Source organism: Pantherophis guttatus, chromosome 2 (genome assembly GCF_059756535.1).
Source record: "Pantherophis guttatus breed Tessera chromosome 2, ASM5975653v1, whole genome shotgun sequence".
Lineage (NCBI taxonomy): Eukaryota > Metazoa > Chordata > Lepidosauria > Squamata > Colubridae > Pantherophis > Pantherophis guttatus.
In genome coordinates, this window is record NC_142064.1 from 52,193,539 (window position 1) to 52,205,484 (window position 11,946).

General features: G+C 42.5%; 1 protein-coding gene across 12 annotated transcripts in view; it reads right to left on the reverse strand.

Annotated features, from left to right (window-relative positions):
* SEMA6A (semaphorin 6A) overlaps positions 1-9,586 on the reverse strand; it is a 168,231-nt gene extending 158,645 nt beyond the window's left edge. For 4 of the 12 annotated variants that reach the window (XM_087886002.1, XM_087885998.1, XM_087886001.1 and 1 more), the window contains exon 1: positions 5,498-5,914. The gene's annotated coding sequence lies outside the window, so the exon portion shown is untranslated. Of the gene's footprint in view, positions 1-5,497; positions 5,915-6,990; positions 7,701-8,195 lie in introns of those variants that run through there. The other 8 variants (XM_087885997.1, XM_087886000.1, XM_034432806.3 and 5 more) reach the window with 4 other exon arrangements.
* Positions 9,587-11,946: the final 2,360 nt, after the last annotated feature.

Here is an 11,946-nt window from a genome sequence, read left to right on the forward strand (position 1 = left end):
CAATGCTTTAATCTAATGATAGATTGAAACTTTGATAGATTGAAGCTATTACATTTACAATGCTAGCCCAAAGGTTGGGTTTAAATAATTATGAAGAAAAAATATTTTGCAATTATTTTGTATATAATTCAGTAGAGACTTCTTGGTCTCTAAGGTTATAGCTATACTATGCATTATACTAAAACTCTATTAATAACTACACTATACTGGTTCAATAACCCAATGGAAAATTACAGTCATCTGCCATGAATGAATTTAAAAGGTCAGTAATTGTTTTAAATTGAGGATTACACAAATCTGCCTGTTTTTTCCATACTGGGATTATTACACTTGCAGTTTTAGAAGCCCACCAGAAAAAATGAGATATTAATTAATCATTTGAAACCAAATTCCTGATCTTATAATTAAGAACTGCTGACCTTTCTTCCAGCACAATTTGACAAAGTTCTTGGATTTAAGCCAACTGAGCATCAGTGAAATTGACTGTATAATTCATCTTAAATCCAGTTATTTTACTGGATTACTTTATGAAGAGTAAGATAATCAACCAATGATAAATTCAGTTATATAAACAGCATTACTGGCAATCAAACCTTGACATATTTATTCAAAGCCAATTTCTAAATAAAAGAAACCAAACTTTTATCATGTTAAATTTTCAGAATGACAAAGCAGTGCACGGATGGCTTTTTGTCTTCATTGTTGACACAAAGATGCTCTAAAATCATGTACGTGAGTGAGGGCATATTATCAAGCAAAAAAAATTTCACACAGTTGAGGTTAATGCCAAAAAAGTCCAAAATAATCTATAAAGGTTAATGGCTAAACAGTCAGCAACTACACAATATCATACTTTGGACCCACAATCAAGCAGAAAGTTCATACTACCATAATGAGCATGGTTGCTCTAAAAAACTCACCAAATTCATTTAGACTTGAAGCTAATAACTTAATGGCAAATTACTTAAGGAAATGACTCAAATTGTTCATTTTTGCAGGGTGTCATACAGATTACAAGTCATACAGATAATTAGCAAGGATTTGTTTAGGCTTCATGGGTAGAGGTGAAAAATTAGCTAAAGACTAGCCAAGTAAGTCTTTGAACAGAAAACGTTGTAACTCTAAGAACAGTGAAACAGGATTATAGGTTAGAATCCAGAAGGCTACAGGTTCTAGTGTTACAAATCTGATTCCTGTTGTTAATAATCATGTTGCAACCATAGGTTAAAGCAGCAGCTGCAAACCCACAGGCAGCTGTATCTTTGTCAGGTGAGTTGATCGCAGCATATCTCTTACCTATCTTTGCTTTGAAATGTAATTAGTTAATTACTGAAAGCATTTCACGACCCACCAATTAAAGACATTGCAGCAGACAGACTAGCTTCCAACTTGTTCTGCTGCAATAGAAAAAATGTTGGGAAAGGTGAAAATCAAGAGACAGATTAACAACTGAGGAGGTGATCAATGTCCTATGCTTTCTATTGTTAGTTTTTCTCTCTCTCTTAGACACTGAGCTACTTGTTAAACATAATTTAGGTAGGAAATATGTCTTTGCTTTGACATATGCTGGGTCGTATCATGAAACAGTTTGCAGTCATAGTGAGTAAAATATTCTATATTCTGAAAAGACTATCAATATTATATAAAGTAGAAAGTAGATAACAGATTAACATTTGGAAGGGATTTATAGGTCATCTAGTTCAAACCCACCCCCCTAAGCATTTCTGACAAATGGCAGTCCAATCTTTTCTTGAAAGTCTCAAGATCTTAGAAAGAGTTTAGTTTCTATAAAGTAGTAGTAGATAACAAGGCACCAGTAACTATGTTCTGAGCTATATGCTAAATTATAGCCCCAAACAAACAAATGGCCTGCAGCTTTAAGACAATTTTAATGCTTTCACATATTACAGTAAGCCATCATTTGTTGAACAAACCATAACAGAAGGTTCATATGTAAATCAAAATGAATGATTTACACATCACAACTAAACTGAAAATAAAATACATTATGGCTTACTGTAATGTGTGAAACAGGGATTCTAGACATCCCTTACTGGTTCACAGTAGCATACTTTTAAAATATTAGTTCAAGGTCAGAGAATTCACAGTTATCCTTGTGTTTCCTTGTGTTCACAGTTATCCTTGTGTTTCCTCCAGGACAAGATTCCCTCACGGCCATGTCACTGCTCTAAGCATGTAAGAGATGCTGGGGGAAACCAGGGGTTTCCCATTTCCTGACAGTTAGAACAATTAATCAGTGGAACAACTTGCCTCCAGAAGTTGTAAATGCTCCAACACTGGAAGTTTTTAAGAAGTGATTGGACAACCATTTGTCTGACGTGAGGTAGGGTATCCTGCCTAAGCAGGGGGTTGGACTAGAAGACCTCTAAGGTCCCTTCCATTTCTATTTCTATTTCCAATTCCAATTCAAATTCCTGCCCTAAATCCTGAGTTCTGTGAATTCTGTTTTATTTCATGCAGATGATCCCACTGATTTCAATGTAGCCATTCTCCTGTTCATATGATTGTTCAATCTCATGTTTTAGTCTTTGAAAGATTAAACCCATCACTTATTATCTGTCTTGAAGATAATACATTACTTTCTTTGAAAATAATTTCAAATGTATTTTCTCTCGTTTCTGTCCATATATAATTTCTCAAGAACTTAAATAATAACAATAATACATTCAAAATTCCAATATTATACCAAACTTATCCTTTCAACTTTTCAGAATAGTAAGTACTTGTTTATGGAGTTTGTGTGTGGCATAACAATGTATTTTTGTCAGTAGGCAGGATGTAATATATGTATTAGGGGAGTTCAAATGAATTTCTTTTATATACTCTATTGTAGGAAACCATGTGATTGCTTTCCTGTTGCATTCTTGTAACGTTTTTCCTACTCTTGCTGAAGTAACACCTTTCCTCCTTCCTTTCCCAAAGAGGCAAATAACTTTACAACTGCCCACTTCCTTTTAATGAACAGAGTTTTCTTTTGAATTTATCACAGGTCATTAATTTGCTCTTTTTTAAAAAAATCAATGAAAGCAGCCCCTTGTCTAACTCTTGCTGCCTTTTTTTCTTCCAGAATACAACAGGCATAACTTCAACTGTTCCAATTATATATCTTGTGTGAAACATACCATCTATTTCTGTTAGTATTAAAACAGCTGGGGATTTTTGGTAGACCTGTTCTTTATTCCTCTCCTGCCAGTTATTTCCCATTCAGGAACAGTGGATTAGAACATGAAGTACATCTCTTTAATCATTAGGGAAAAAAATAAACATTTTTTTTTATGATGGAAAGCATGAGCAACATATGTGGACATTAGGTTCTTTTTACACATGGTTCAGATCTTCTTTGATTTGTTGCATAAAACAATGGAACCAACTATCTTCTATTATATTTCCTTCCCCGCCCTTCATGTTTCAGTTTTTACTGGCAGGATGTTCTCCCCTCAAGAGCCTATATTAAGCTATTTTGGAAGAGATTTTCATAAATAGAAAACATTAAAGAATAATGATCTGTATGCTACTTCCTTAATCCTTACCCAGAAGACTCTGACTTTTGATTTTAAGCTTTCCTAGGAGCAATCAATGCGCCAATGAAAAATATTCTATATTTCTTTTAGAGAAATATCACTTGAAAAGCATCCCTCATTCATGTTTGCATGTCTGTGGGGGTATGTATATTTGTATGTGTATACACACGCCCGCTTAGTTAATTCTTTTAAAACATTGTAATGATTTATAGATCTATATTTTCCTGATTCATTGTCAGATTGTGGTAACCAGCAGGATTCTTTTGTACTATAAAACGTATTTTAATATCACTGTACAAAGGCCACAGTGCTTTCACAAGGACAAATAATAACATAAAAGGTTAATAGTTGGAGAGAGAATGTTGGCATTTTTATTTAATTTATGTAAATATTTAACTTTGGTTATGAAATACTTGGCTTAGTTACTTCAATTTAACAGAACTTATATAGTATTTGTCGTTAGTTTCAAGGTATGTTTAAAATTACCAAAAGTCCATTTTACTCTTACAAAGTTGGGTATAACCAAATATTAGTTTCTGCTAACAATATTTAAACTGGTGATTAATTTGGCATAGGGCTGGAGCTTTTCAAATACAATTATAAATATCCACTCATTTCCCCCAGCAAAAAAGATGGATTGATTTATAAAACCATGAGTACATATGAAAAACAGTAATGCCAGACCCACAACTCAATTACTTAATCCTACAGATTTTCACTTCTTTTTTGAATGAAACTTTTCCAAAACAATATTCTGTGCAAAACAATGAACACTACAAACATATTTTCCTTTGTAAAAACCCAAGCTTTTCAGTAAAACTTTCTGATAATATCCAAATGCATTTCTTAGATCTGAAATCCTTACTGTATTTGGGTTACATGGGAGTGGGAAATTGTTTTCCCAGTATGTTCATACCCCAAGGGGACTCCCCCAAGGAGACTCCACCCCATTCACCCCAATACCCAAGTCCTTTCCATTTCTCTGAAAGACCAGAAGCCAGGGAAAACAATTCATGGGAGATGAAACTCCCACTTTCACTAATGTAAAATCACAGCCGAGCCATTTAATAAAAAAAACCCTCTCAATTAAAAACTCTTCATACTGACATAACACACAAACACAACCTAGAGTCTACCCAACAGCACCATCTTCTGCCCTCAGAATCAATTTCGTCTCCTACTGGCTTAAGATAGTTGTTGGTATGTTGGACAGATTTCTTTGAAAGAATCTAGGTAGCTTTGGAAAAAAGTGAGGGCAGTTAGAATTGCACTTTCCCCCAGTGCATTGGTAACTTGCTTCTATTAATCCTTTCTTCCATTAGACTTTTGGTGCAGCCCAATACTTTATTAAGGAAGGGGTGGGGGGTGGGAAATCACAACTCTGCCCCCCCCCCAATTCTTTAGTATATTCTGTTCTCTTGTGGGATCCAACTGAGAAGGAACCTATGAGGTTCAGGGATGAACAGGAAAGCATTTTGTTTTTATTTTGTTTTGTTTTCTGTTCTGGATTTCCTGTTCACTAGTGTCCAATGAGGGGTTTGACCAATTGTTCCAGGGGTCATGGAAGGTCACTTTGCATATGTTTAAAGACACACCCTTTATTATTACTCGAAATGATGTTCCAAAAATCAATCCAGTGACTGAGTAGATAGGTTGTTTCTTGTATCCCTGATAAACTTCTATTTCTGTTAAACCAATCTTAAAGTGGTGAAATGCAAGGTGCATTTGTACAGATAATACATACAGATATTAACACACACACATACACACACACACAGACGGACCCCTCCCTCTCTCCCTTTGCGTTTAGATCAGCCTGCCCTGTCTACTGAATATTCACACAAACTAAACAAGGAAATTCCTTTCCCAGAGGCCCACTTTGTAATTGTTGCTTTCTCCGCCATCTCCTCCTTTAGATCTTTCTCACAACTGTCCTCTTTCCCCAACCCCATTACCTGAGCACCGAATGTCTCTTCTGTGCTCCTCGTTTCCATTCTTTGTCCAATGGAAGGATCTCTCCTAATCGCCCTCAACCACACCTCCTTCACACTGTTCGCCTCTCCACTCCCCCCCCTCCCGGCCGCCTCCTAAGTTACCCTTCCCACACCACTCGGAGGGATTCTGGGGCCGCCGAGCCGCCCAGATAACTCTTCTGCTTCCAGAGCCGGAGCTGCGAAGTCCTCCGCTATGGGACTTCGGGGAGGGGAAGGGGGGGAGGGCTGGGAGAAAAAACGGCGGCGGCGGTGAAGGAGATGCGAAGGAAACGCGAGCCCCGCCTCATATCCAGTCTCCGCTTCCCAAGGCAGGAAGTAAGCCAACATGTGGCCCAATAACCCAATTAACTCTCCCTTCAGCGGAGTTCGCGGAGCGTCTGCTTGTGTGCGTGTGACAAACAGGAGCCCAGTCGGGCGACCCGCCTTTTGCCCCAGGAACAGCAGCCGAGGGGAGGTAGGGGTGGCAGCAAGAAGAGCCTTCCACCGCGCGAGAGCTGACAGGCGCTGAGCTACCAGCCGTTCCCTTCCCTGACACATCCACTTAAGACCCCACTTCCATTCCCTTTGCCTCAGATTAGCCCTTTAGGTCTCCCGAGAGAAGTAGAGTGACAGCCCCTGGCACGCACACATACACCCCGCTCCCCTTAGGAAGAGGGTAGAGGAGCTTGCGCCAACCCCAAGCTCCTGCCTTGCAAACAAAGCCAGAGGCGGGCGGGCGGGCGGCGGCGGCGGCAGCGTCAGTCGACACCAGCACCCCAGAGACCAGGGTGGGCACTAAACAGAACGTCCAAGAAAGCGGAGAGGCGTTGGCTCAGACGAGAAGAGCCCCCAAGTTCCCCGCCTTCAGAAAAAGCAAGGCAACCTGCCCCGCAGCCGCCTCCTCCTGTCCACATTGTCTCGGAAACAAAGACTCCACGCCCAGCTAAACCCCCCAAGGAAACCTCGTGTCAAGGGATGGGCAGCGCCGGGCAGAAAGGCGACGGCGGCGCTTCCCACTCGGGAGCGCATTATGCGCGCTTGCCGCCGTTTCGGCGGAGCAGCCGCCCCCTCCGCGGCGCCCGGGCGGCCAGCGGGGCAAAGTAGCCTCAAGGTGGAAAATAATATAGAGGGACTTCGGCGGGAGGGGGGAGGGAGAACGATCCCCGAGCAATACCGCAGCGCTGGCAGTTCGGGCAAAGAAAGAGCGTAGCAACCGTTCTCTTCTTCCATCCCACCGGCAACATAATCTTTAAAAAAGGGAGCCCAGCACGAGGGCCGCTGGGACAAGTGGCCTCGACATACAGCCTCGCCTCCCTGGATAAGCCGCCGCCGCCGCCGCCACTTGCTCCTCATTCTGCTGCAGCCTTGCAGGACTTCGCAAAGCTCCTCTCCGCGCAACCTTCCTCGACTCCCGAACAATGCCCCGCGTGGATCCCTAGACGCAGACAAACGGCGCGGAAGAAGAGTTCACCTACCTCGTCGGTGCATGTATTTGGAGCCTTAAGAAGACTAGCTGATGGAGCGTCCCATTTAGTAATCCAGTTAAGGGGATCGCTCAGCGAAACTCGATCCACTCTCGCCTTTGCAATCCTTTGTCATTATTAGGCGGGGGGGCTTCTTGGGGAAACGGAGAGGGGGGAGAGGAGCTTAGGACCCGAACTAGTTTGGGGAAGGCGAACGCGATGTGTTCATCTCTACCGGAGGGGGGGAGGGGGGAAGGGTAGGTGTGGGGAGAAGATACGGGCTCTTCGATTACTCCTCGTCCAAATGCCACTCGGGTTTCCACTCCAGTAAGTCCCCGTCCGACGGATCTGGGAAGTCCTCTCGTTGTCTTCTTCTGCCCTTCCCCAAAAGTGATCCCGGCTGGCGAGATCGCTTTGTGGAAACTCCTCCAAGGGAAGTAGCCTCGCTTGTGCGCCGGCAGGAAAGTGCGCTTTTCCCAAGCTCTCCTGGTCATTGAAATGTGTTTGGGGATGACTTCGGAGCAGCGCCTCTCTCTCTCTCTGTCTCTTTCGATCTTCTCTGCCCTGCCTCTTCTCCCTGCCAGACTCCGTCCCAACACTTTCTGTCACTGGAAAGCAGCTTGGCTGGAGGTGGAGTCAAATCCCGGGCTGGATTCCGTGGAAACGGACCGGCCCAATAATTATTTCCACCTACACCCACTTCTGCGCATGAATGAGTGTATGCCGATTGGGCGACAGAGTGGGTTAGTTGTGGTGCGTGGGTGGGAGGTATGTGTGAGCTGTGGGCACTGTCAGATCTCTTTCAGAATTAGTTCACCCTCCCCACCACCGCCGCCGCCGTCGCACATGCGAAACAGAAACGAAAGGGTGATAAATTGCTAACCTTTCTATCCCACGCTCTTGGAATAAGTTTGTTTAATTGAAAATTTAAACCTCTGGGTTTTTAGAGAACGGTTTTATTTTAAATCGAATTAAACAACTGTAAAGAAGAGTTTGAATGAAAAAAAGAAAAGAAAATGTTTCCAAACATACTGTACCGAAGATTGATGAAATCATCCGAAAGAACAAAGCGAAGGAGGCACGTGTAGAATTAAAACAATGACAATCGCATCGTAGTTATTTAATAGATGACTAACGCCTCTGCAATTTTATATACTTGTAAGCATCCCACGCATGCACATGAACTGGTATTTCTTTGCCTGCCATAGATAACTTACCAGTATGGGAGTGCAAGACTTCACGATATAAGGATCTCTTCTGGAATTATATTACTTTGGCTGACCATTTCGCATTCATCCCGACCAAGAGCTTTTGAGCTCAGAAGCATCCCTGGGACATCGGTGCGTGCGTGTGCGCGCGCACTATTGAAAGGCGTGCAAGATAAAGTGCACAGCCATTGTTCTTTTAAATAAATAAAAAAAAAAACTATTGACAAGGAAGAAGCACTACTTGTCCCAAGATAATCTTAGAAAACTGGTCCATAGCCGTTAAAAATTAACTTTCTTCCCTTATCTGACCACGCCGTAGTGACTCAACTTCTTGCTGTATCAAACTTTTAGCGGCTCAACGCGATAGCGTGTCAACAAAGCAGTAGAAAAAAGCAAAAACCCAGAGGTTAACTCAATTGGGTCTGCGAAGGAGTTCGCCGAGGGAAAAGCCGTCGAAAAAAGATCTACCCGGTCCTGATGAAATAAAACGAAAGGGGCGGGGGGGTAGACAGAACTGCCGGGCCCTGTTCCTGCCCAGCGAAGGATCAGCGGACGACAAAACTCCAACTGAAGCCGCTGAAAAACTCGAGATGCAGTAAAGGCAGGCCAAAACTTTCCGTCGCAACCTCTTCCCGTCCGGCCACGCGCAACTCCAAACTATCAGAGCTCATCAGCGCGCAGCACCCACTCGTGTATTTTCATCCTACGTAACCACGACAGTCCTACCGCCAAGGGAGAGAAATAGTAATTTTTGCCTCTTGCAATTCGCCGCTTTTGCCAGAAGGGGACGCTACGCCAGTGATGCTTTAATAATCAATTCGACAAAAGTTTGGCGCTTTACAATGAATGGTCCAACTCTTGACCGAAGCCTTTAGTGCGAATGCGAAAACGTGCTGCTCTGCTCCCAGGACGTCTTCCCTCCCTCCCTCCCCGCCCAAGGAACAGGATGGGCTCATCACGTAACGAGGAGCCGATGTGCCGGAGCGAGACCGTCCTTTGGCTTAAGTTCTCGGTCTCAGCCGACACTCCTGGCGATGCTGACCAGCGCCGGGTGTGCATTGCCCTAGCAGGCAAATGACAGCGCTGGTCGACGTGCCAGTCCTACCGGCTATACGCAAGACAGTTGCGTGCGTGGAGAATGCTAATCAAACGCGTCCCGGAATGGCCATCACGTCGCAATCTTTTCATGGGCATCTCTGCCATATCTGTCTGGACCTTCCCACGCCTTTCTTCCCACTCCACCCCACATCCCTCCCCACCGTATACACCAACTCGCAGTCTAAAAGCTACTGGCTGGGTTAATCCGTCTTTGCCTCGGAGCCAATCAGCCCAGCGAACAGCAGGAACAGCAGCCGCAGCAGTAATAAATTAATCCCTTCAGCATCCCAGCCCCTCCCGCCAAGGAAACCGACCGGCTGCCGCTTATCTGAAGCTGCTCCTTCGGAAAGTCGTATCGCCTGCGCCCCTAGCGGCCAAGGAGGCTCAACGCAAAAGGAAAGATGCCACCTTGCCCCGCTTTCCATTCTTGTTTTTCCCGTTTCCTTCCAACGTGCCCCTCACTCAGCGGCTGATTTACATGTTAATTGTGTCTGAGAAAACTTATTTAATTGCCAGAATTAAGCAGAGCAAACGGATTGCTTCACGAGCGAAGCCAAATTAATTCTGGGTTTAGCTCCTTCCCTTAGAGAAACAAACAATTAAGCTGTCTTGTTTGCTTTCTATGGCTACATTTGCATGTCAGACGCATTGACGTTTTCAAAGTTAGACGGGCCTGTTCTTCTCTGCCCCTTCTTGTTCTAATTTGAACCTCACCTTTCCGTCCTTGTTCGCAGAGGCATCCGGTTGAACTGAAGAAGCTGCCAAGTTTAAACATACAGATCCATCAGTAGATTCCAACAACTGCTTTTGAAATTCAAGTTTTAAATTAAAAATAAAAAAATAGAAAATCATTCATGTGCAGCAGCATGCAGTCATGACCATCAGACTCTAATCATGTGTTAAAAGTATACTGTTAATCTTTACAAGTGGTGAGGCAAACTTGAGAAAGGGTTTGGTGGGAGACACTGAATTCTGGTTCCTCTGAGGTTTGAATGTAACAGTAACAGAGTTGGAAGGGACCTTGGAGGTCATCTAGTCCAACCCCCTGCTCACGCAGGAGACCTATACTAGGGATTCAAACTGCCAAACTGCTGATCTTTCTGATCGACAAGTTCAGCATCTTAGCCACTGAGCCACGATTTTCCTGGATGACTGGATGACTTTGGACAGGCCATTTTCTCTCAGCCCAATCCACCTCACAGAGTTATTGTGAGGAAAATAGGAGGAAAGAGTATTAAGTACGTTTGCTGCCTTGAGTTATTTATGAACATAATAAAGGTAGGATAAAAAATTTATTTAAAAAGTTTGAGAAGAGTTTCAAGACCTATAAATAAGACAGTGCAGTGCTTTGTTATTTTCTTTATTTCTTTCACAGAGTGCCTAATGATATCTATGATTTGTTCACTTCATGCAATACATTCAACTTTCTATCTGGTTGACATGTGTGCAAGTGCCACCAGCAGCAAACCCTGAGGATGCCAAAATGATATTTTCACAAATGACATGGGACTGGAAAGTTGTTTAGATGGCTCCTCTATTGAGCCTGGATGCACTCATTCTCTCTCTGTTTGTGGCTTCTAAATTTTTTATTTTTCTGTTTATTTCAATATTGCTTTTTATATTTTTAATATTTGTTTTGCTTTAAGTATATGCATTGTTTTTATTGATTGTTATATACTACTCAGAGTAACTTCTTATGAGATGGGTGGCTACGTAAATTTGATTAATAAATAAAATCTGCACAATGACATCATCATGCCAATAGCACTTAGCCTTATATACCGCTTCACAGTGCTTTACAGCCCTCTCTAAATGGTTTACAGAGTCAGCATATTGCCCACAACAATTTGGGTCATCATTTTACCCACCTCAGAAGGATGGAAGGCTGAGTCAACCTTGAGCCTGGTGAGACTTGAACTGCCAAATTGCAGGCAGCTGGCAGGCAGCAGAAGTAGCCTGCAGTATTGCACTCTAACCACTGCAGCACCGCAGCCCAATGATATCATTACACACTTCCACATCTGATGCAGGTACATGAATCATTCCTTATAGGGGATGATGTCATTAAGGATGACATCACACCTCCCATGGATGACCATGGCCACCACTCTTTTATCTCTGGCCTTGACCTGCTTTGTCATTTCTAAGGTTAAGCCTGTTATCTGATTTTGGATCATCCCGACCACACTGAGCAAGACCACTAACTGAAATTTGACATTGACAAATAATCAGGCTTCAAATAGAGAAACAGATCCATCAGTAGATTCCAACAACCACTTTTGAAATTAAAGTTCTAAATTAAAAAAATAGAAAACCATTCATGTGTAGTAGCATGCAATTATGGCCACCAAACTCTAATCATGTGTTAAAGTTAAACATGCTTAACCTTAGAAAGGTTTTGGGGGAGAAATTATGCATTCACATGAACCAGATGCAGTAGTTCAACATGGTGTAAAAAAACAAAAACATTTTACCTTTCACAATTCTATCTTCAATGTAATCCTGTGAAACAGGTTAGTCAAAGGAAGACAACTATCTGAAGGAAGATCTGGTGTCAGGACTGCATGCAAATTGTGTACTTATTGCTTTATATACATAATTTTTGTCTCACAATTATTCTAGATGATGTATCATATTCTTATTAATAAAGGAATAGAATAAT